At 45.2% G+C, this 24,439-nt stretch overlaps 7 non-coding genes across 7 annotated transcripts; all 7 read right to left on the bottom strand.

Annotated features, from left to right (window-relative positions):
* Nucleotides 1-3,311: 3,311 nt before the first annotated feature.
* trnaf-gaa (transfer RNA phenylalanine (anticodon GAA)) lies at nucleotides 3,312-3,384 on the bottom strand. The gene has a single exon. It is a non-coding gene; the product is annotated as a tRNA-Phe (tRNA).
* A 111-nt stretch (nucleotides 3,385-3,495) lies between these two features.
* On the bottom strand, nucleotides 3,496-3,567 carry trnad-guc (transfer RNA aspartic acid (anticodon GUC)). The gene has a single exon. It is a non-coding gene; the product is annotated as a tRNA-Asp (tRNA).
* Nucleotides 3,568-8,021: 4,454 nt separating this feature from the next.
* On the bottom strand, nucleotides 8,022-8,094 carry trnaf-gaa (transfer RNA phenylalanine (anticodon GAA)). The gene has a single exon. It is a non-coding gene; the product is annotated as a tRNA-Phe (tRNA).
* Nucleotides 8,095-8,205: 111 nt separating this feature from the next.
* On the bottom strand, nucleotides 8,206-8,277 carry trnad-guc (transfer RNA aspartic acid (anticodon GUC)). The gene has a single exon. It is a non-coding gene; the product is annotated as a tRNA-Asp (tRNA).
* A 3,846-nt stretch (nucleotides 8,278-12,123) lies between these two features.
* trnaf-gaa (transfer RNA phenylalanine (anticodon GAA)) lies at nucleotides 12,124-12,196 on the bottom strand. The gene has a single exon. It is a non-coding gene; the product is annotated as a tRNA-Phe (tRNA).
* Nucleotides 12,197-18,118: 5,922 nt separating this feature from the next.
* Nucleotides 18,119-18,191, bottom strand: trnaf-gaa (transfer RNA phenylalanine (anticodon GAA)). The gene has a single exon. It is a non-coding gene; the product is annotated as a tRNA-Phe (tRNA).
* A 5,722-nt stretch (nucleotides 18,192-23,913) lies between these two features.
* On the bottom strand, nucleotides 23,914-23,985 carry trnad-guc (transfer RNA aspartic acid (anticodon GUC)). The gene has a single exon. It is a non-coding gene; the product is annotated as a tRNA-Asp (tRNA).
* Between the last annotated feature and the right edge of the window lie 454 nt (nucleotides 23,986-24,439).

Here is a 24,439-nt window from a genome sequence, read left to right as displayed (position 1 = left end):
TAAATTCTGTAGTGTAGTGGATATCACCTTGGCCTAACATGCATAAAGGTACCTCGTTCGAAATCAGGCAGAAACCCTTTTGCTATCCATTATCATGTGCACAGTCAGTCTGGGTGGATTGCCTTGTAAAAGGGGTTGTCTCAGCTCTAACAATTAGAAAGGCAACACTTTTGGTTTTAATACTACAAAGTTCGATAAAGATCCTTTCATCCCAAAACCCCTGAGGAGTAAACTTCCACGACCGTGGTATTCTTCTTGCTGGGAAGCTACGCTCTGAAGTAGCTCGTCAAAGTCGCCGATTTCTGTGGTTTAGCGGTTATCAAGTTCGCCTCACACGTGAAAGGTCCCTGGCCTGAAACCAGGCAGAAACACAATTGTTGTTATTTTAAGATGACATTCACACTCAAGCTGTGTCAGTGGGTTGACTAATGGTCGTCGTCGTTCAATTTCAGTTTTGAGTTACCTGTTGAGGAGTTCCTTTCCTGCAATTGCATGCCCTCTTCTTGGTGCACGCGATATGGCAAACAGCATGTGCAAATTGGTCAAAGAAATCGAAAAGGGTTATGCGAGACTACAGAAGAAAGTTAAGAACCAATTTCTAAACAGCTTCCGTTTGGACAAAGCCACCACATACTATTAATCGAAATAGAGACTTTCTCCAATGAAAAATAGCTGCACGTGCAGCAGCAGCCCTAGGATGTCAATTACAACAGGCGGAGATCCTGTACACTATACTAACGAGGACTGGAACAGCACTGCCCCCGGCCATGCCCCTGGTGTAGTTACGCTGTTCTGATGCCATTACTTTTAATCGCTCAAGGTTGGACAAAAATGCATCACTTGTCAAATTACGCTCCTACGTTCTCCGTCAATCTGCATTTGAAAAGGAACGTTACCTACGGGCCTGAATGTGAAAACCTGCTTTTGCCTGTTAGATCTTTTGCAGTCACTCCAAAGTAGTCGCCGAAAAAAGGCTGTGTCTTTGACAGAGCGGACGATTACTGGCTAAAGTTGCAATGGTCGTTATTCAATTTCAGTTTTGAGTATCTGTTGACTACAATTGCGCGCCCTCTTCTTGTTGGACGCGATATGGCAAACAGCATGTGCAAATTGGTCAAAGAAATCAAAAAGGGTTTTGCGAGACTACAGAAGATTGTTAAGAACCAATTTCTAAACAGCCTTTGTTTCTCATATGAAAAACAGCTGCACTGAAGAAGCAGCCCTAGGATGTCAATTACCACAGCTTCAATCCCCTCTCCACGCTACACTGGCTTAGCATTGGACCGATCAGCCTCCACATATGAGCATGGTCCCCATTAAGCTGAGAAAGTACCTATTGTGCACTAGGATTTTGGAAAGCCCCTTAGAGTCGACCTTGCACGATAATGTGTCGCTTTGTGGTTAGATGCTACCCTCTGAAAGTAATACCCTACGTGGCTAAATTCTGTAGTGTAGTGGATATCACCTTGGCCTAACATGCATAAAGGTACCTCGTTCGAAATCAGGCAGAAACCCTTTTGCCATCCATTATCATGTGCACAGTCAGTCTGGGTGGATTGCCTTGTAAAAGGGGTTGTCTCAGCTCTAACAATTAGAAAGGCAACACTTTTGGTTTTAGTACTACAAAGTTCGATAAAGATCCTTTCATCCCAAAACCCCTGAGGAGTAAACTTCCACGACCGTGGTATTCTTCTTGCTGGGAAGCTACGCTCTGAAGTAGCTCGTCAAAGTCGCCGATTTCTGTGGTTTAGCGGTTATCAAGTTCGCCTCACACGTGAAAGGTCCCTGGCCTGAAACCAGGAAGAAACACAATTGTTGTTATTTTAAGATGACATTCACACTCAAGCTGTGTCAGTGGGTTGACTGAGTTCTTACACATGCTTGCAATGGTCGTCGTTCAATTTCAGTTTTGAGTTACCTGTTGAGGAGTTCCTTTCCTGCAATTGCATGCCCTCTTCTTGGTGCACGCGATATGGCAAACAGCATGTGCAAATTGGTCAAAGAAATCGAAAAGGGTTATGCGAGACTACAGAAGAACGTTAAGAACCAATTTCTAAACAGCCTCACTTTGGACAAAGCCACCACATACTATTAATCGAAATAGAGACTTTCTCCCATGAAAAATAGCTGCACTTGCAGCAGCAGCCCTAGGATGTCAATTACAAAAGGCGGAGATACTGTCCACTATACTAACGAGGACTGGAACAGCACTGCCCCCGGCCATGCCCCTGGTGTAGTTACGCCGTTCTGATGCCATTACTTTTACTCGCTCAAGGTTGGACAAAAATGAATCAATTGTCAAATTACGCTCCTACGTTCTCCGTCAATCTGCATTTGAAAAGGAACGTTACCTACGGGCCTGAATGTGAAAACCTGCTTTTGCCTGTTAGATCTTTTGCAGTCACTCCAGAGTAGTCGCCGAAAAAAGGCTGTGTCTTTGACAGAGCGGACGATTACTGGCTAAAGTTGCAATGGTCGTTATTCAATTTCAGTTTTGAGTACCTGTTGAGGAGTTCCTTTCCTGCAATTGGATGCCCTATTCTTGATGCACGCAATATGGCAAACAGCATGTGCAAAATTGGTCAAAGAAATCGAAAAGGGCAAGCAGCAAGTGCAAATTGGTCAAAGAAATCGAAAAGGGTTTTGCGAGATTACAGAAGAAAGTTAAGAACCAATTTCTAAACAGCCTCAGCTTGGACAAAGCCACAACATACTATTAATTGAAATAGAGACTTTCTCCCATGAAAAATAGCTGCACTTGCAGCAGCAGCCCTAGGATGTCCATTACAACAGGCGGAGATACTGTCCACCATACTAATGAGGACTGGAACAGCACTGGCCCCGGCCATGCCCCTGGTGTAGTTACGCCGTTCTGATGCCATTAGTTTTACTCGCACAAGGTTGGATAAAAATGCATCACTTGTCAAATTACGCCCCTACGTTCTCCGGCAATCTGCATTTGAAAAGGAACGTTACCTACGGGCCTGAATGTGAAAGCCTGCTTTTGCCTACGCTCTGAAGTAGCCCGTCAAAGTCGCCGGTATCTGTGGTGTAGCGGTTATCAAGTTCGCCTCACACGTGAAAGGTCCCTAGCCTGAAATCAGGCAGAAACACAATTGTTGTTATTTTAAGATGACATTCACACTCAAGCTGTGTCAGTGGGTTGACTAAGTTCTTCCACATGCTTGCTCCGTAAAACAACCTGAAATCACAGAATGGCACACATAGAGACTACCTTCCGAACCGTCTTAAGTACAAAAACAAAAGTTTAGGGGCCTCTTGGCATCGTAAGCCGGACAGAGGTGGTGTAATGCCGAAACCCGGGATCGAACCAGGGACCTTCAGATCTTCAGTCTAACGCTCTCCCAATTGAGCTATTTCGGCACAACAACCGATGACTTCTTCTGGCCATCATTTGCAAATGCAAGCCTCCTCAACCAAGCCAAAGACGTATTGTGGGAAATTTCAACTGTCCGGGACAAAGGCAAAAAGACTCTCCCCGTCGGGGAATCGAACCCCGGTCTTCCGCGTGACAGGCGGAGATACTGTCCACTATACTAACGAGGACTGGAAAAGCACTGCTCGTTTGCAGTCTCGCCAGAGTAGTCGCTGGACAAAGGCTGTGTGCCTTTGACTGAGCGGACCATTACTGGCTAAAGTTGCAATGGTCGTCGTTCAATTTCAGTTTTGAGTACCTGTTGAGGAGTTCCTTTCCTGCAATTGCATGCCCTCTTCTTGGTGCACGCGATATGGCAAACAGCATGTGCAAATTGGTCAAAGAAATCGAAAAGGGCAAGCAGCAAGTGCAAATTGGTCAAAGAAATCGAAAAGGGTTATGCGAGACTACAGAAGAAAGTTAAGAACCAATTTCTAAACAGCCTCAGTTTGGACAAAGCCACCACATACTATTAATCGAAATAGAGACTTTCTCCCATGAAAAATAGCTGCACTTGCAGCAGCAGCCCTAGGATGTCAATTACAACAGGCGGAGATCCTGTCCACTATACTAACGAGGACTGGAACAGCACTGCCCCCGGCCATGCCCCTGGTGTAGTTACGCCGTTCTGATGCCATTACTTTTACTCGCTCAAGGTTGGACAAAAATGAATCAATTGTCAAATTACGCTCCTACGTTCTCCGTCAATCTGCATTTGAAAAGGAACGTTACCTACGGGCCTAAATATGAAAGCCTGCTTTTGCCTGTTAGATCTTTTGCAGTCACTCCAGAGTAGTCGCCGAAAAAAGGCTGTGTCTTTGACAGAGCGGACGATTACTGGCTAAAGTTGCAATGGTCGTTATTCAATTTCAGTTTTGAGTATCTGTTGACTACAATTGCGCGCCCTCTTCTTGTTGGACGCGATATGGCAAACAGCATGTGCAAATTGGTCAAAGAAATCAAAAAGGGTTTTGCGAGACTACAGAAGATTGTTAAGAACCAATTTCTAAACAGCCTTTGTTTCTCCCATGAAAAACAGCTGCACTGAAGAAGCAGCCCTAGGATGTCAATTACCACAGCTTCAATCCCCTCTCCACGCTACACTGGCTTAGCATTGGACCGATCAGCCTCCATATATGAGCATGGTCCCCATTAAGCTGACAAAGTACCTATTGTGCACTAGGATTTTGGAAAGCCCCTTAGAGTCGACCTTGCACGATAATGTGTCGCTTTGTGGTTAGATGCTACCCTCTGAAAGTAATACCCTACGTGGCTAAATTCTGTAGTGTAGTGGATATCACCTTGGCCTAACATGCATAAAGGTCCCTCGTTCGAAATCAGGCAGAAACCCTTTTGCTATCCATTATCATGTGCACAGTCAGTCTGGGTGGATTGCCTTGTAAAAGGGGTTGTCTCAGCTCTAACAATTAGAAAGGCAACACTTTTGGTTTTAGTACTACAAAGTTCGATAAAGATCCTTTCATCCCAAAACCCCTGAGGAGTAAACTTCCACGACCGTGGTATTCTTCTTGCTGGGAAGCTACGCTCTGAAGTAGCTCGTCAAAGTCGCCGATTTCTGTGGTTTAGCGGTTATCAAGTTCGCCTCACACGTGAAAGGTCCCTGGCCTGAAACCAGGCAGAAACACAATTGTTGTTATTTTAAGATGACATTCACACTCAAGCTGTGTCAGTGGGTTGACTAATGGTCGTCGTCGTTCAATTTCAGTTTTGAGTTACCTGTTGAGGAGTTCCTTTCCTGCAATTGCATGCCCTCTTCTTGGTGCACGCGATATGGCAAACAGCATGTGCAAATTGGTCAAAGAAATCGAAAAGGGTTATGCGAGACTACAGAAGAAAGTTAAGAACCAATTTCTAAACAGCTTCCGTTTGGACAAAGCCACCACATACTATTAATCGAAATAGAGACTTTCTCCAATGAAAAATAGCTGCACGTGCAGCAGCAGCCCTAGGATGTCAATTACAACAGGCGGAGATCCTGTACACTATACTAACGAGGACTGGAACAGCACTGGCCCCGGCCATGCCCCTGGTGTAGTTACGCTGTTCTGATGCCATTACTTTTAATCGCTCAAGGTTGGACAAAAATGCATCACTTGTCAAATTACGCTCCTACGTTCTCCGTCAATCTGCATTTGAAAAGGAACGTTACCTACGGGCCTGAATGTGAAAACCTGCTTTTGCCTGTTAGATCTTTTGCAGTCACTCCAAAGTAGTCGCCGAAAAAAGGCTGTGTCTTTGACAGAGCGGACGATTACTGGCTAAAGTTGCAATGGTCGTTATTCAATTTCAGTTTTGAGTATCTGTTGACTACAATTGCGCGCCCTCTTCTTGTTGGACGCGATATGGCAAACAGCATGTGCAAATTGGTCAAAGAAATCAAAAAGGGTTTTGCGAGACTACAGAAGATTGTTAAGAACCAATTTCTAAACAGCCTTTGTTTCTCATATGAAAAACAGCTGCACTGAAGAAGCAGCCCTAGGATGTCAATTACCACAGCTTCAATCCCCTCTCCACGCTACACTGGCTTAGCATTGGACCGATCAGCCTCCACATATGAGCATGGTCCCCATTAAGCTGAGAAAGTACCTATTGTGCACTAGGATTTTGGAAAGCCCCTTAGAGTCGACCTTGCACGATAATGTGTCGCTTTGTGGTTAGATGCTACCCTCTGAAAGTAATACCCTACGTGGCTAAATTCTGTAGTGTAGTGGATATCACCTTGGCCTAACATGCATAAAGGTACCTCGTTCGAAATCAGGCAGAAACCCTTTTGCTATCCATTATCATGTGCACAGTCAGTCTGGGTGGATTGCCTTGTAAAAGGGGTTGTCTCAGCTCTAACAATTAGAAAGGCAACACTTTTGGTTTTAGTACTACAAAGTTCGATAAAGATCCTTTCATCCCAAAACCCCTGAGGAGTAAACTTCCACGACCGTGGTATTCTTCTTGCTGGGAAGCTACGCTCTGAAGTAGCTCGTCAAAGTCGCCGATTTCTGTGGTTTAGCGGTTATCAAGTTCGCCTCACACGTGAAAGGTCCCTGGCCTGAAACCAGGAAGAAACACAATTGTTGTTATTTTAAGATGACATTCACACTCAAGCTGTGTCAGTGGGTTGACTGAGTTCTTACACATGCTTGCAATGGTCGTCGTTCAATTTCAGTTTTGAGTTACCTGTTGAGGAGTTCCTTTCCTGCAATTGCATGCCCTCTTCTTGGTGCACGCGATATGGCAAACAGCATGTGCAAATTGGTCAAAGAAATCGAAAAGGGTTATGCGAGACTACAGAAGAACGTTAAGAACCAATTTCTAAACAGCCTCACTTTGGACAAAGCCACCACATACTATTAATCGAAATAGAGACTTTCTCCCATGAAAAATAGCTGCACTTGCAGCAGCAGCCCTAGGATGTCAATTACAAAAGGCGGAGATACTGTCCACTATACTAACGAGGACTGGAACAGCACTGCCCCCGGCCATGCCCCTGGTGTAGTTACGCCGTTCTGATGCCATTACTTTTACTCGCTCAAGGTTGGACAAAAATGAATCAATTGTCAAATTACGCTCCTACGTTCTCCGTCAATCTGCATTTGAAAAGGAACGTTACCTACGGGCCTGAATGTGAAAACCTGCTTTTGCCTGTTAGATCTTTTGCAGTCACTCCAGAGTAGTCGCCGAAAAAAGGCTGTGTCTTTGACAGAGCGGACGATTACTGGCTAAAGTTGCAATGGTCGTTATTCAATTTCAGTTTTGAGTACCTGTTGAGGAGTTCCTTTCCTGCAATTGGATGCCCTATTCTTGATGCACGCAATATGGCAAACAGCATGTGCAAAATTGGTCAAAGAAATCGAAAAGGGCAAGCAGCAAGTGCAAATTGGTCAAAGAAATCGAAAAGGGTTATGCGAGATTACAGAAGAAAGTTAAGAACCAATTTCTAAACAGCCTCAGCTTGGACAAAGCCACAACATACTATTAATTGAAATAGAGACTTTCTCCCATGAAAAATAGCTGCACTTGCAGCAGCAGCCCTAGGATGTCCATTACAACAGGCGGAGATACTGTCCACCATACTAATGAGGACTGGAACAGCACTGGCCCCGGCCATGCCCCTGGTGTAGTTACGCTGTTCTGATGCCATTAGTTTTACTCGCACAAGGTTGGATAAAAATGCATCACTTGTCAAATTACGCCCCTACGTTCTCCGGCAATCTGCATTTGAAAAGGAACGTTACCTACGGGCCTGAATGTGAAAGCCTGCTTTTGCCTACGCTCTGAAGTAGCCCGTCAAAGTCGCCGGTATCTGTGGTGTAGCGGTTATCAAGTTCGCCTCACACGTGAAAGGTCCCTAGCCTGAAATCAGGCAGAAACACAATTGTTGTTATTTTAAGATGACATTCACACTCAAGCTGTGTCAGTGGGTTGACTAAGTTCTTCCACATGCTTGCTCCGTAAAACAACCTGAAATCACAGAATGGCACACATAGAGACTACCTTCCGAACCGTCTTAAGTACAAAAACAAAAGTTTAGGGGCCTCTTGGCATCGTAAGCCGGACAGAGGTGGTGTAATGCCGAAACCCGGGATCGAACCAGGGACCTTCAGATCTTCAGTCTAACGCTCTCCCAATTGAGCTATTTCGGCACAACAACCGATGACTTCTTCTGGCCATCATTTGCAAATGCAAGCCTCCTCAACCAAGCCAAAGACGTATTGTGGGAAATTTCAACTGTCCGGGACAAAGGCAAAAAGACTCTCCCCGTCGGGGAATCGAACCCCGGTCTTCCGCGTGACAGGCGGAGATACTGTCCACTATACTAACGAGGACTGGAAAAGCACTGCTCGTTTGCAGTCTCGCCAGAGTAGTCGCTGGACAAAGGCTGTGTGCCTTTGACTGAGTGGACCATTACTGGCTAAAGTTGCAATGGTCGTCGTTCAATTTCAGTTTTGAGTACCTGTTGAGGAGTTCCTTTCCTGCAATTGCATGCCCTCTTCTTGGTGCACGCGATATGGCAAACAGCATGTGCAAATTGGTCAAAGAAATCGAAAAGGGCAAGCAGCAAGTGCAAATTGGTCAAAGAAATCGAAAAGGGTTATGCGAGACTACAGAAGAAAGTTAAGAACCAATTTCTAAACAGACTCAGTTTGGACAAAGCCACCACATACTATTAATCGAAATAGAGACTTTCTCCCATGAAAAATAGCTGCACTTGCAGCAGCAGCCCTGGGATGTCAATTACAACAGGCGGAGATCCTGTCCACTATACTAACGAGGACTGGAACAGCACTGCCCCCGGCCATGCCCCTGGTGTAGTTACGCCGTTCTGATGCCATTACTTTTACTCGCTCAAGGTTGGACAAAAATGAATCAATTGTCAAATTACGCTCCTACGTTCTCCGTCAATCTGCATTTGAAAAGGAACGTGACCTACGGGCCTAAATATGAAAGCCTGCTTTTGCCTGTTAGATCTTTTGCAGTCACTCCAGAGTAGTCGCCGAAAAAAGGCTGTGTCTTTGACAGAGCGGACGATTACTGGCTAAAGTTGCAATGGTCGTTATTCAATTTCAGTTTTGAGTATCTGTTGACTACAATTGCGCGCCCTCTTCTTGTTGGACGCGATATGGCAAACAGCATGTGCAAATTGGTCAAAGAAATCAAAAAGGGTTTTGCGAGACTACAGAAGATTGTTAAGAACCAATTTCTAAACAGCCTTTGTTTCTCCCATGAAAAACAGCTGCACTGAAGAAGCAGCCCTAGGATGTCAATTACCACAGCTTCAATCCCCTCTCCACGCTACACTGGCTTAGCATTGGACCGATCAGCCTCCACATATGAGCATGGTCCCCATTAAGCTGACAAAGTACCTATTGTGCACTAGGATTTTGGAAAGCCCCTTAGAGTCGACCTTGCACGATAATGTGTCGCTTTGTGGTTAGATGCTACCCTCTGAAAGTAATACCCTACGTGGCTAAATTCTGTAGTGTAGTGGATATCACCTTGGCCTAACATGCATAAAGGTCCCTCGTTCGAAATCAGGCAGAAACCCTTTTGCTATCCATTATCATGTGCACAGTCAGTCTGGGTGGATTGCCTTGTAAAAGGGGTTGTCTCAGCTCTAACAATTAGAAAGGCAACACTTTTGGTTTTAGTACTACAAAGTTCGATAAAGATCCTTTCATCCCAAAACCCCTGAGGAGTAAACTTCCACGACCGTGGTATTCTTCTTGCTGGGAAGCTACGCTCTGAAGTAGCTCGTCAAAGTCGCCGATTTCTGTGGTTTAGCGGTTATCAAGTTCGCCTCACACGTGAAAGGTCCCTGGCCTGAAACCAGGAAGAAACACAATTGTTGTTATTTTAAGATGACATTCACACTCAAGCTGTGTCAGTGGGTTGACTGAGTTCTTACACATGCTTGCAATGGTCGTCGTTCAATTTCAGTTTTGAGTTACCTGTTGAGGAGTTCCTTTCCTGCAATTGCATGCCCTCTTCTTGGTGCACGCGATATGGCAAACAGCATGTGCAAATTGGTCAAAGAAATCGAAAAGGGTTATGCGAGACTACAGAAGAACGTTAAGAACCAATTTCTAAACAGCCTCACTTTGGACAAAGCCACCACATACTATTAATCGAAATAGAGACTTTCTCCCATGAAAAATAGCTGCACTTGCAGCAGCAGCCCTAGGATGTCAATTACAAAAGGCGGAGATACTGTCCACTATACTAACGAGGACTGGAACAGCACTGCCCCCGGCCATGCCCCTGGTGTAGTTACGCCGTTCTGATGCCATTACTTTTACTCGCTCAAGGTTGGACAAAAATGAATCAATTGTCAAATTACGCTCCTACGTTCTCCGTCAATCTGCATTTGAAAAGGAACGTTACCTACGGGCCTGAATGTGAAAACCTGCTTTTGCCTGTTAGATCTTTTGCAGTCACTCCAGAGTAGTCGCCGAAAAAAGGCTGTGTCTTTGACAGAGCGGACGATTACTGGCTAAAGTTGCAATGGTCGTTATTCAATTTCAGTTTTGAGTATCTGTTGACTACAATTGCGCGCCCTCTTCTTGTTGGACGCGATATGGCAAACAGCATGTGCAAATTGGTCAAAGAAATCAAAAAGGGTTTTGTGAGACTACAGAAGATTGTTAAGAACCAATTTCTAAACAGCCTTTGTTTCTCCCATGAAAAACAGCTGCACTGAAGAAGCAGCCCTAGGATGTCAATTACCACAGCTTCAATCCCCTCTCCACGCTACACTGGCTTAGCATTGGACCGATCAGCCTCCACATATGAGCATGGTCCCCATTAAGCTGAGAAAGTACCTATTGTGCACTAGGATTTTGGAAAGCCCCTTAGAGTCGACCTTGCACGATAATGTGTCGCTTTGTGGTTAGATGCTACCCTCTGAAAGTAATGCCCTACGTGGCTAAATTCTGTAGTGTAGTGGATATCACCTTGGCCTAACATGCATAAAGGTCCCTCGTTCGAAATCAGGCAGAAACCCTTTTGCTATCCATTATCATGTGCACAGTCAGTCTGGGTGGATTGCCTTGTAAAAGGGGTTGTCTCAGCTCTAACAATTAGAAAGGCAACACTTTTGGTTTTAGTACTACAAAGTTCGATAAAGATCCTTTCATCCCAAAACCCCTGAGGAGTAAACTTCCACGACCGTGGTATTCTTCTTGCTGGGAAGCTACGCTCTGAAGTAGCTCGTCAAAGTCGCCGATTTCTGTGGTGTAGCGGTTATCAAGTTCGCCTCACACGTGAAAGGTCCCTGGCCTGAAACCAGGCAGAAACACAATTGTTGTTATTTAAAGATGACATTCACACTCAAGCTGTGTCAGTGGGTTGACTAAGTTCTTACACATGCTTGCAATGGTCGTCGTTCAATTTCAGTTTTGAGTTACCTGTGAAGGAGTTCCTTTCCTGCAATTGCATGCCCTCTTCTTGGTGCACGCGATATGGCAAACAGCATGTGCAAATTGGTCAAAGAAATTGAAAAGGGTTATGCGAGACTACAGAAGAAAGTTAAGAACCAATTTCTAAACAGCCTCAGTTTGGACAAAGCCACCACATACTATTAATCGAAATAGAGACTTTCTCCAATGAAAAATAGCTGCACTTGCAGCAGCAGCCCTAGGATGTCAATTACAACAGGCGGAGATCCTGTCCACGATACTAACGAGGACTGGAACAGCACTGGCCCCGGCCATGCCCCTGGTGTAGTTACGCCGTTCTGATGCCATTAGTTTTACTCGCACAAGGTTGGATAAAAATGCATCACTTGTCAAATTACGCCCCTATGTTCTCCGGCAATCTGCATTTGAAAAGGAACGTTACCTACGGGCCTGAATGTGAAAGCCTGCTTTTGCCTACGCTCTGAAGTAGCCCGTCAAAGTCGCCGGTATCTGTGGTGTAGCGGTTATCAAGTTCGCCTCACACGTGAAAGGTCCCTAGCCTGAAATCAGGCAGAAACACAATTGTTGTTATTTTAAGATGACATTCACACTCAAGCTGTGTCAGTGGGTTGACTAAGTTCTTACACATGCTTGCTCCGTAAAACAACCTGAAATCACAGAATGGCACACATAGAGACTACCTTCCGAACCGTCTTAAGTACAAAAACAAAAGTTTAGGGGCCTCTTGGCATCGTAAGCCGGACAGAGGTGGTGTAATGCCGAAACCCGGGATCGAACCAGGGACCTTCAGATCTTCAGTCTAACGCTCTCCCAACTGAGCTATTTCGGCACAACAACCGATGACTTCTTCTGGCCATCATTTGCAAATGCAAGCCTCCTCAACCAAGCCAAAGACGTATTGCGGGAAATTTCAACTGTCCGGGACAAAGGCAAAAAGACTCTCCCCGTCGGGGAATCGAACCCCGGTCTTCCACGTGACAGGCGGAGATACTGTCCACTATACTAACGAGGACTGGAAAAGCACTGCTCGTTTGCAGTCTCGCCAGAGTAGTCGCTGGACAAAGGCTGTGTGCCTTTGACTGAGCGGACCATTACTGGCTAAAGTTGCAATGGTCGTCGTTCAATTTCAGTTTTGTGTACCTGTTGAGGAGTTCCTTTCCTGCAATTGCATGCCCTCTTCTTGGTGCACGCGATATGGCAAACAGCATGTGCAAATTGGTCAAAGAAATCGAAAAGGGTAAGCAGCAAGTGCAAATTGGTCAAAGAAATCGAAAAGGGTTATGCGAGACTACAGAAGAAAGTTAAGAACCAATTTCTAAACAGCCTCAGTTTGGACAAAGCCACCACATACTATCAATCTGCATTTGAAAAGGAACGTTACCTACGGGCCTGAATATGAAAGCCTGCTTTTGCCTGTTAGATCTTTTGCAGTCACTCCAGAGTAGTCGCCGAAAAAAGGCTGTGTCTTTGACAGAGTGGACGATTACTGGCTAAAGTTGCAATGGTCGTTATTCAATTTCAGTTTTGAGTATCTGTTGACTACAATTTCACGCCCTCTTCTTGTTGGACGCGATATGGCAAACAGCATGTGCAAATTGGTCAAAGAAATCAAAAAGGGTTTTGCGAGACTACAGAAGATTGTTAAGAACCAATTTCTAAACAGCCTTTGTTTCTCCCATGAAAAACAGCTGCACTGAAGAAGCAGCCCTAGGATGTCAATTACCACAGCTTCAATCCCCTCTCCACGCTACACTGGCTTAGCATTGGACCGATCAGCCTCCACATATGAGCATGGTCCCCATTAAGCTGAGAAAGTACCTATTGTACACTAGGATTTTGGAAAGCCCCTTAGAGTCGACCTTGCACGATAATGTGTCGCTTTGTGGTTAGATGCTACCCTCTGAAAGTAATACCCTACGTGGCTAAATTCTGTAGTGTAGTGGATATCACCTTGGCCTAACATGCATAAAGGTCCCTCGTTCGAAATCAGGCAGAAACCCTTTTGCTATCCATTATCATGTGCACAGTCAGTCTGGGTGGATTGCCTTGTAAAAGGGGTTGTCTCAGCTCTAACAATTAGAAAGGCAACACTTTTGGTTTTAGTACTACAAAGTTCGATAAAGATCCTTTCATCCCAAAACCCCTGAGGAGTAAACTTCCACGACCGTGGTATTCTTCTTGCTGGGAAGCTACGCTCTGAAGTAGCTCGTCAAAGTCGCCGATTTCTGTGGTTTAGCGGTTATCAAGTTCGCCTCACACGTGAAAGGTCCCTGGCCTAAAACCAGGCAGAAACACAATTGTTGTTATTTTAAGATGACATTCACACTCAAGCTGTGTCAGTGGGTTGACTAATGGTCGTCGTCGTTCAATTTCAGTTTTGAGTTACCTGTTGAGGAGTTCCTTTCCTGCAATTGCATGCCCTCTTCTTGGTGCACGCGATATGGCAAACAGCATGTGCAAATTGGTCAAAGAAATCGAAAAGGGTTATGCGAGACTACAGAAGAAAGTTAAGAACCAATTTCTAAACAGCTTCCGTTTGGACAAAGCCACCACATACTATTAATCGAAATAGAGACTTTCTCCAATGAAAAATAGCTGCACGTGCAGCAGCAGCCCTAGGATGTCAATTACAACAGGCGGAGATCCTGTACACTATACTAACGAGGACTGGAACAGCACTGCCCCCGGCCATGCCCCTGGTGTAGTTACGCTGTTCTGATGCCATTACTTTTAATCGCTCAAGGTTGGACAAAAATGCATCACTTGTCAAATTACGCTCCTACGTTCTCCGTCAATCTGCATTTGAAAAGGAACGTTACCTACGGGCCTGAATGTGAAAACCTGCTTTTGCCTGTTAGATCTTTTGCAGTCACTCCAAAGTAGTCGCCGAAAAAAGGCTGTGTCTTTGACAGAGCGGACGATTACTGGCTAAAGTTGCAATGGTCGTTATTCAATTTCAGTTTTGAGTATCTGTTGACTACAATTGCGCGCCCTCTTCTTGTTGGACGCGATATGGCAAACAGCATGTGCAAATTGGTCAAAGAAATCAAAAAGGGTTTTGCGAGACTACAGAAGATTGTTAAGAACCAATTTCTAAACAGCCTTTGTTTCTCCCATGAAAAACAGCTGCACTGAAGAAGCAGCCCTAGGATGTCAATTACCACAGCTTCAATCCCCTCTCCACGCTACACTGGCTTAGCATTGGACCGATCAGCCTCCACATATGAGCATGGTCCCCATTAAGCTGAGAAAGTACCTATTGTGCACTAGGATTTTGGAAAGCCCCTTAGAGTCGACCTTGCACGATAATGTGTCGCTTTGTGGTTAGATGCTACCCTCTGAAAGTAATACCCTACGTGGCTAAATTCTGTAGTGTAGTGGATATCACCTTGGCCTAACATGCATAAAGGTCCCTCGTTCGAAATCAGGCAGAAACCCTTTTGCTATCCATTATCATGTGCACAGTCAGTCTGGGTGGATTGCCTTGTAAAAGGGGTTGTCTCAGCTCTAACAATTAGAAAGGCAACACTTTTGGTTTTAGTACTACAAAGTTCGATAAAGATCCTTTCATCCCAAAACCCCTGAGGAGTAAACTTCCACGACCGTGGTATTCTTCTTGCTGGGAAGCTACGCTCTGAAGTAGCTCGTCAAAGTCGCCGATTTCTGTGGTTTAGCGGTTATCAAGTTCGCCTCACACGTGAAAGGTCCCTGGCCTGAAACCAGGAAGAAACACAATTGTTGTTATTTTAAGATGACATTCACACTCAAGCTGTGTCAGTGGGTTGACTGAGTTCTTACACATGCTTCCAATGGTCGTCGTTCAATTTCAGTTTTGAGTTACCTGTTGAGGAGTTCCTTTCCTGCAATTGCATGCCGTCTTCTTGGTGCACGCGATATGGCAAACAGCATGTGCAAATTGGTCAAAGAAATCGAAAAGGGTTATGCGAGACTACAGAAGAACGTTAAGAACCAATTTCTAAACAGCCTCACTTTGGACAAAGCCACCACATACTATTAATCGAAATAGAGACTTTCTCCCATGAAAAATAGCTGCACTTGCAGCAGCAGCCCTAGGATGTCAATTACAAAAGGCGGAGATACTGTCCACTATACTAACGAGAACTGGAACAGCACTGCCCCCGGCAGTCTAACGCTCTCCCAACTGAGCTATTTCGGCACAACAACCGATGACTTCTTCTGGCCATCATTTGCAAATGCAAGCCTCCTCAACCAAGCCAAAGACGTATTGCGGGAAATTTCAACTGTCCGGGACAAAGGCAAAAAGACTCTCCCCGTCGGGGAATCGAACCCCGGTCTTCCACGTGACAGGCGGAGATACTGTCCACTATACTAACGAGGACTGGAAAAGCACTGCTCGTTTGCAGTCTCGCGAGAGTAGTCGCTGGACAAAGGCTGTGTGCCTTTGACTGAGCGGACCATTACTGGCTAAAGTTGCAATGGTCGTCGTTCAATTTCAGTTTTGTGTACCTGTTGAGGAGTTCCTTTCCTGCAATTGCATGCCCTCTTCTTGGTGCACGCGATATGGCAAACAGCATGTGCAAATTGGTCAAAGAAATCGAAAAGGGTAAGCAGCAAGTGCAAATTGGTCAAAGAAATCGAAAAGGGTTATGCGAGACTACAGAAGAACGTTAAGAACCAATTTCTAAACAGCCTCACTTTGGACAAAGCCACCACATACTATTAATCGAAATAGAGACTTTCTCCCATGAAAAATAGCTGCACTTGCAGCAGCAGCCCTAGGATGTCAATTACAAAAGGCGGAGATACTGTCCACTATACTAACGAGGACTGGAACAGCACTGCCCCCGGCCATGCCCCTGGTGTAGTTACGCCGTTCTGATGCCATTACTTTTACTCGCTCAAGGTTGGACAAAAATGAATCAATTGTCAAATTACGCTCCTACGTTCTCCGTCAATCTGCATTTGAAAAGGAACGTTACCTACGGGCCTGAATGTGAAAACCTGCTTTTGCCTGTTAGATCTTTTGCAGTCACTCCAGAGTAGTCGCCGAAAAAAGGCTGTGTCTTTGACAGAGCGGACGATTACTGGCTAAAGTTGCAATGGTCGTTATTCAATTTCAGTTTTGAGTATCTGTTGACTACAATTGCGCGCCCTCTTCTTGTTGGACGCGATATGGCAAACAGCATGTGCAAATTGGTCAAAGAAATCAAAAAGGGTTTTGTGAGACTACAGAAGATTGTTAAGAACCAATTTCTAAACAGCCTTTGTTTCTCCCATGAAAAACAGCTGCACTGAAGAAGCAGCCCTAGGATGTCAATTACCACAGCTTCAATCCCCTCTCCACGCTACACTGGCTTAGCATTGGACCGATCAGCCTCCACATATGAGCATGGTCCCCATTAAGCTGAGAAAGTACCTATTGTGCACTAGGATTTTGGAAAGCCCCTTAGAGTCGACCTTGCACGATAATGTGTCGCTTTGTGGTTAGATGCTACCCTCTGAAAGTAATGCCCTACGTGGCTAAATTCTGTAGTGTAGTGGATATCACCTTGGCCTAACATGCATAAAGGTCCCTCGTTCGAAATCAGGCAGAAACCCTTTTGCTATCCATTATCATGTGCACAGTCAGTCTGGGTGGATTGCCTTGTAAAAGGGGTTGTCTCAGCTCTAACAATTAGAAAGGCAACACTTTTGGTTTTAGTACTACAAAGTTCGATAAAGATCCTTTCATCCCAAAACCCCTGAGGAGTAAACTTCCACGACCGTGGTATTCTTCTTGCTGGGAAGCTACGCTCTGAAGTAGCTCGTCAAAGTCGCCGATTTCTGTGGTGTAGCGGTTATCAAGTTCGCCTCACACGTGAAAGGTCCCTGGCCTGAAACCAGGCAGAAACACAATTGTTGTTATTTAAAGATGACATTCACACTCAAGCTGTGTCAGTGGGTTGACTAAGTTCTTACACATGCTTGCAATGGTCGTCGTTCAATTTCAGTTTTGAGTTACCTGTGAAGGAGTTCCTTTCCTGCAATTGCATGCCCTCTTCTTGGTGCACGCGATATGGCAAACAGCATGTGCAAATTGGTCAAAGAAATTGAAAAGGGTTATGCGAGACTACAGAAGAAAGTTAAGAACCAATTTCTAAACAGCCTCAGTTTGGACAAAGCCACCACATACTATTAATCGAAATAGAGACTTTCTCCAATGAAAAATAGCTGCACTTGCAGCAGCAGCCCTAGGATGTCAATTACAACAGGCGGAGATCCTGTCCACGATACTAACGAGGACTGGAACAGCACTGGCCCCGGCCATGCCCCTGGTGTAGTTACGCCGTTCTGATGCCATTAGTTTTACTCGCACAAGGTTGGATAAAAATGCATCACTTGTCAAATTACGCCCCTATGTTCTCCGGCAATCTGCATTTGAAAAGGAACGTTACCTACGGGCCTGAATGTGAAAGCCTGCTTTTGCCTACGCTCTGAAGTAGCCCGTCAAAGTCGCCGGTATCTGTGGTGTAGCGGTTATCAAGTTCGCCTCACACGTGAAAGGTCCCTAGCCTGAAATCAGGCAGAAACACAATTGTTGTTATTTTAAGATGACATTCACACTCAAGCTGTGTCAGTGGGTTGACTAAGTTCTTACACATGCTTGCTCCGTAAAACAACCTGAAATCACAGAATGGCACACATAGAGACTACCTTCCGAACCGTCTTAAGTACAAAAACAAAAGTTTAGGGGCCTCTTGGCATCGTAAGCCGGACAGAGGTGGTGTAATGCCGAAACCCGGGATCGAACCAGGGACCTTCAGATCTTCAGTCTAACGCTCTCCCAACTGAGCTATTTCGGCACAACAACCGATGACTTCTTCTGGCCATCATTTGCAAATGCAAGCCTCCTCAACCAAGCCAAAGACGTATTGCGGGAAATTTCAACTGTCCGGGACAAAGGCAAAAAGACTCTCCCCGTCGGGGAATCGAACCCCGGTCTTCCACGTGACAGGCGGAGATACTGTCCACTATACTAACGAGGACTGGAAAAGCACTGCTCGTTTGCAGTCTCGCGAGAGTAGTCGCTGGACAAAGGCTGTGTGCCTTTGACTGAGCGGACCATTACTGGCTAAAGTTGCAATGGTCGTCGTTCAATTTCAGTTTTGTGTACCTGTTGAGGAGTTCCTTTCCTGCAATTGCATGCCCTCTTCTTGGTGCACGCGATATGGCAAACAGCATGTGCAAATTGGTCAAAGAAATCGAAAAGGGTAAGCAGCAAGTGCAAATTGGTCAAAGAAATCGAAAAGGGTTATGCGAGACTACAGAAGAAAGTTAAGAACCAATTTCTAAACAGCCTCAGTTTGGACAAAGCCACCACATACTATCAATCTGCATTTGAAAAGGAACGTTACCTACGGGCCTGAATATGAAAGCCTGCTTTTGCCTGTTAGATCTTTTGCAGTCACTCCAGAGTAGTCGCCGAAAAAAGGCTGTGTCTTTGACAGAGTGGACGATTACTGGCTAAAGTTGCAATGGTCGTTATTCAATTTCAGTTTTGAGTATCTGTTGACTACAATTTCACGCCCTCTTCTTGTTGGACGCGATATGGCAAACAGCATGTGCAAATTGGTCAAAGAAATCAAAAAGGGTTTTGCGAAACTACAGAAGATTGTTAAGAACCAATTTCTAAACAGCCTTTGTTTCTCCCATGAAAAACAGCTGCACTGAAGAAGCAGCCCTAGGATGTCAATTACCACAGCTTCAATCCCCTCTCCACGCTACACTGGCTTAGCATTGGACCGATCAGCCTCCACATATGAGCATGGTCCCCATTAAGCTGAGAAAGTACCTATTGTACACTAGGATTTTGGAAAGCCCCTTAGAGTCGACCTTGCACGATAATGTGTCGCTTTGTGGTTAGATGCTACCCTCTGAAAGTAATACCCTACGTGGCTAAATTCTGTAGTGTAGTGGATATCACCTTGGCCTAACATGCATAAAGGTCCCTCGTTCGAAATCAGGCAGAAACCCTTTTGCTATCCATTATCATGTGCACAGTCAGTCTGGGTGGATTGCCTTGTAAAAGGGGTTGTCTCAGCTCTAACAATTAGAAAGGCAACACTTTTGGTTTTAGTACTACAAAGTTCGATAAAGATCCTTTCATCCCAAAACCCCTGAGGAGTAAACTTCCACGACCGTGGTATTCTTCTTGCTGGGAAGCTACGCTCTGAAGTAGCTCGTCAAAGTCGCCGATTTCTGTGGTGTAGCGGTTATCAAGTTCGCCTCACACGTGAAAGGTCCCTGGCCTGAAACCAGGCAGAAACACAATTGTTGTTATTTAAAGATGACATTAACACTCAAGCTGTGTCAGTGGGTTGACTAATGGTCGTCGTCGTTCAATTTCAGTTTTGAGTTACCTGTTGAGGAGTTCCTTTCCTGCAATTGCATGCCCTCTTCTTGGTGCACGCGATATGGCAAACAGCATGTGCAAATTGGTCAAAGAAATCGAAAAGGGTTATGCGAGACTACAGAAGAAAATTAAGAACCAATTTCTAAACAGCTTCCGTTTGGACAAAGCCACCACATACTATTAATCGAAATAGAGACTTTCTCCAATGAAAAATAGCTGCACTTGCAGCAGCAGCCCTAGGATGTCAATTACAACAGGCGGAGATCCTGTACACTATACTAACGAGGACTGGAACAGCACTGGCACCGGCCATGCCCCTGGTGTAGTTACGCTGTTCTGATGCCATTACTTTTAATCGCTCAAGGTTGGACAAAAATGCATCACTTGTCAAATTACGCCCCTACGTTCTCCGGCAATCTGCATTTGAAAAGGAACGTTACCTACGGGCCTGAATGTGAAAGCCTGCTTTTGCCTACGCTCTGAAGTAGCTCGTCAAAGTCGCCGGTATCTGTGGTGTAGCGGTTATCAAGTTCGCCTCACACGTGAAAGGTCCCTGGCTTGAAATCAGGCAGAAACACAATTGTTGTTATTTTAAAATGACATTTACACTCAAGCTGTTCTTACACATGCTTGCTCCGTAAAACAACCTGAAATCACAGAATGGCACACATAGAGACTACCTTCCAAACCGTCTTAAGTACAAAAACAAAAGGTTAGGGGACTCTTGGCATCGTACGCAAGACAGAGGTGGTGTAATGCCAAAACCCAGGATCGAACCAGGGACCTTTAAATCTTCAGTCTAACGCTCTCCCAACTGAGCTATTTCGGCACAACAACCGATGACTTCTTATGGCCATCATTTGCAAATGCAAGCCTCCTCAACCAAGCCAAAGACGTATTGCGGGAAATTTCAACTGTCCAGGACAAAGGCAAAAAGACTCTCCCCGTCGGGGAATCGAACCCCGGTCTTCCACGTGACAGGCGGAGATACTGTCCACTATACTAACGAGGACTGGAAAAGCACTGCTCGTTTGCAGTCTCGCGAGAGTAGTCGCTGGACAAAGGCTGTGTGCCTTTGACTGAGCGGACCATTACTGGCTAAAGTTGCAATTGTCGTCGTTCAATTTCAGTTTTGAGTACCTGTTGAGAAGTTCCTTTCCTGCAATTGCATGCCCTCTTCTTGGTGCACGCGATATGGCAAACAGCATGTGCAAATTGGTCAAAGAAATCGAAAAGGGTTATGCGAGACTACAGAAGAAAGTTAAGAACCAATTTCTAAACAGCTTCCGTTTGGACAAAGCCACCACATACTATTAATCGAAATAGAGACTTTCTCCAATGAAAAATAGCTGCACGTGCAGCAGCAGCCCTAGGATGTCAATTACAACAGGCGGAGATCCTGTACACTATACTAACGAGGACTGGAACAGCACTGCCCCCGGCCATGCCCCTGGTGTAGTTACGCTGTTCTGATGCCATTACTTTTAATCGCTCAAGGTTGGACAAAAATGCATCACTTGTCAAATTACGCTCCTACGTTCTCCGTCAATCTGCATTTGAAAAGGAACGTTACCTACGGGCCTGAATGTGAAAACCTGCTTTTGCCTGTTAGATCTTTTGCAGTCACTCCAAAGTAGTCGCCGAAAAAAGGCTGTGTCTTTGACAGAGCGGACGATTACTGGCTAAAGTTGCAATGGTCGTTATTCAATTTCAGTTTTGAGTATCTGTTGACTACAATTGCGCGCCCTCTTCTTGTTGGACGCGATATGGCAAACAGCATGTGCAAATTGGTCAAAGAAATCAAAAAGGGTTTTGCGAGACTACAGAAGATTGTTAAGAACCAATTTCTAAACAGCCTTTGTTTCTCATATGAAAAACAGCTGCACTGAAGAAGCAGCCCTAGGATGTCAATTACCACAGCTTCAATCCCCTCTCCACGCTACACTGGCTTAGCATTGGACCGATCAGCCTCCACATATGAGCATGGTCCCCATTAAGCTGAGAAAGTACCTATTGTGCACTAGGATTTTGGAAAGCCCCTTAGAGTCGACCTTGCAAGATAATGTGTCGCTTTGTGGTTAGATGCTACCCTCTGAAAGTAATACCCTACGTGGCTAAATTCTGTAGTGTAGTGGATATCACCTTGGCCTAACATGCATAAAGGTACCTCGTTCAAAATCAGGCAGAAACCCTTTTGCTATCCATTATCATGTGCACAGTCAGTCTGGGTGGATTGCCTTGTAAAAGGGGTTGTCTCAGCTCTAACAATTAGAAAGGCAACACTTTTGGTTTTAGTACTACAAAGTTCGATAAAGATCCTTTCATCCCAAAACCCCTGAGGAGTAAACTTCCACGACCGTGGTATTCTTCTTGCTGGGAAGCTACGCTCTGAAGTAGCTCGTCAAAGTCGCCGATTTCTGTGGTTTAGCGGTTATCAAGTTCGCCTCACACGTGAAAGGTCCCTGGCCTGAAACCAGGAAGAAACACAATTGTTGTTATTTTAAGATGACATTCACACTCAAGCTGTGTCAGTGGGTTGACTGAGTTCTTACACATGCTTGCAATGGTCGTCGTTCAATTTCAGTTTTGAGTTACCTGTTGAGGAGTTCCTTTCCTGCAATTGCATGCCCTCTTCTTGGTGCACGCGATATGGCAAACAGCATGTGCAAATTGGTCAAAGAAATCAAAAAGGGTTATGCGAGACTACAGAAGAACGTTAAGAACCAATTTCTAAACAGCCTCACTTTGGACAAAGCCACCACATACTATTAATCGAAATAGAGACTTTCTCCCATGAAAAATAGCTGCACTTGCAGCAGCAGCCCTAGGATGTCAATTACAAAAGGCGGAGATACTGTCCACTATACTAACGAGGACTGGAACAGCACTGCCCCCGGCCATGCCCCTGGTGTAGTTACGCCGTTCTGATGCCATTACTTTTACTCGCTCAAGGTTGGACAAAAATGAATCAATTGTCAAATTACGCTCCTACGTTCTCCGTCAATCTGCATTTGAAAAGGAACGTTACCTACGGGCCTGAATGTGAAAACCTGCTTTTGCCTGTTAGATCTTTTGCAGTCACTCCAGAGTAGTCGCCGAAAAAAGGCTGTGTCTTTGACAGAGCGGACGATTACTGGCTAAAGTTGCAATGGTCGTTATTCAATTTCAGTTTTGAGTACCTGTTGAGGAGTTCCTTTCCTGCAATTGGATGCCCTATTCTTGATGCACGCAATATGGCAAACAGCATGTGCAAAATTGGTCAAAGAAATCGAAAAGGGCAAGCAGCAAGTGCAAATTGGTCAAAGAAATCGAAAAGGGTTATGCGAGATTACAGAAGAAAGTTAAGAACCAATTTCTAAACAGCCTCAGCTTGGACAAAGCCACAACATACTATTAATTGAAATAGAGACTTTCTCCCATGAAAAATAGCTGCACTTGCAGCAGCAGCCCTAGGATGTCCATTACAACAGGCGGAGATACTGTCCACCATACTAATGAGGACTGGAACAGCACTAGCCCCGGCCATGCCCCTGGTGTAGTTACGCCGTTCTGATGCCATTAGTTTTACTCGCACAAGGTTGGATAAAAATGCATCACTTGTCAAATTACGCCCCTACGTTCTCCGGCAATCTGCATTTGAAAAGGAACGTTACCTACGGGCCTGAATGTGAAAGCCTGCTTTTGCCTACGCTCTGAAGTAGCCCGTCAAAGTCGCCGGTATCTGTGGTGTAGCGGTTATCAAGTTCGCCTCACACGTGAAAGGTCCCTAGCCTGAAATCAGGCAGAAACACAATTGTTGTTATTTTAAGATGACATTCACACTCAAGCTGTGTCAGTGGGTTGACTAAGTTCTTCCACATGCTTGCTCCGTAAAACAACCTGAAATCACAGAATGGCACACATAGAGACTACCTTCCGAACCGTCTTAAGTACAAAAACAAAAGTTTAGGGGCCTCTTGGCATCGTAAGCCGGACAGAGGTGGTGTAATGCCGAAACCCGGGATCAAACCAGGGACCTTCAGATCTTCAGTCTAACGCTCTCCCAATTGTGCTATTTCGGCACAACAACCGATGACTTCTTCTGGCCATCATTTGCAAATGCAAGCCTCCTCAACCAAGCCAAAAACGTATTGTGGGAAATTTCAACTGTCCGGGACAAAGGCAAAAAGACTCTCCCCGTCGGGGAATCGAACCCCGGTCTTCCGCGTGACAGGCGGAGATACTGTCCACTATACTAACGAGGACTGGAAAAGCACTGCTCGTTTGCAGTCTCGCCAGAGTAGTCGCTGGACAAAGGCTGTGTGCCTTTGACTGAGCGGACCATTACTGGCTAAAGTTGCAATGGTCGTCGTTCAATTTCAGTTTTGAGTACCTGTTGAGGAGTTCCTTTCCTGCAATTGCATGCCCTCTTCTTGGTGCACGCGATATGGCAAACAGCATGTGCAAATTGGTCAAAGAAATCGAAAAGGGCAAGCAGCAAGTGCAAATTGGTCAAAGAAATCGAAAAGGGTTATGCGAGACTACAGAAGAAAGTTAAGAACCAATTTCTAAACAGCCTCAGTTTGGACAAAGCCACCACATACTATTAATCGAAATAGAGACTTTCTCCCATGAAAAATAGCTGCACTTGCAGCAGCAGCCCTAGGATGTCAATTACAACAGGCGGAGATCCTGTCCACTATACTAACGAGGACTGGA

The sequence above is a fragment of the Channa argus genome, unplaced genomic scaffold (genome assembly GCF_033026475.1).
Source record: "Channa argus isolate prfri unplaced genomic scaffold, Channa argus male v1.0 Contig087, whole genome shotgun sequence".
In the NCBI taxonomy this organism is placed as follows: Eukaryota; Metazoa; Chordata; class Actinopteri; order Anabantiformes; family Channidae; genus Channa; species Channa argus.
Note: the sequence above shows the minus strand (reverse complement) of the source record. Positions and strands in the feature narration are given on the sequence as shown.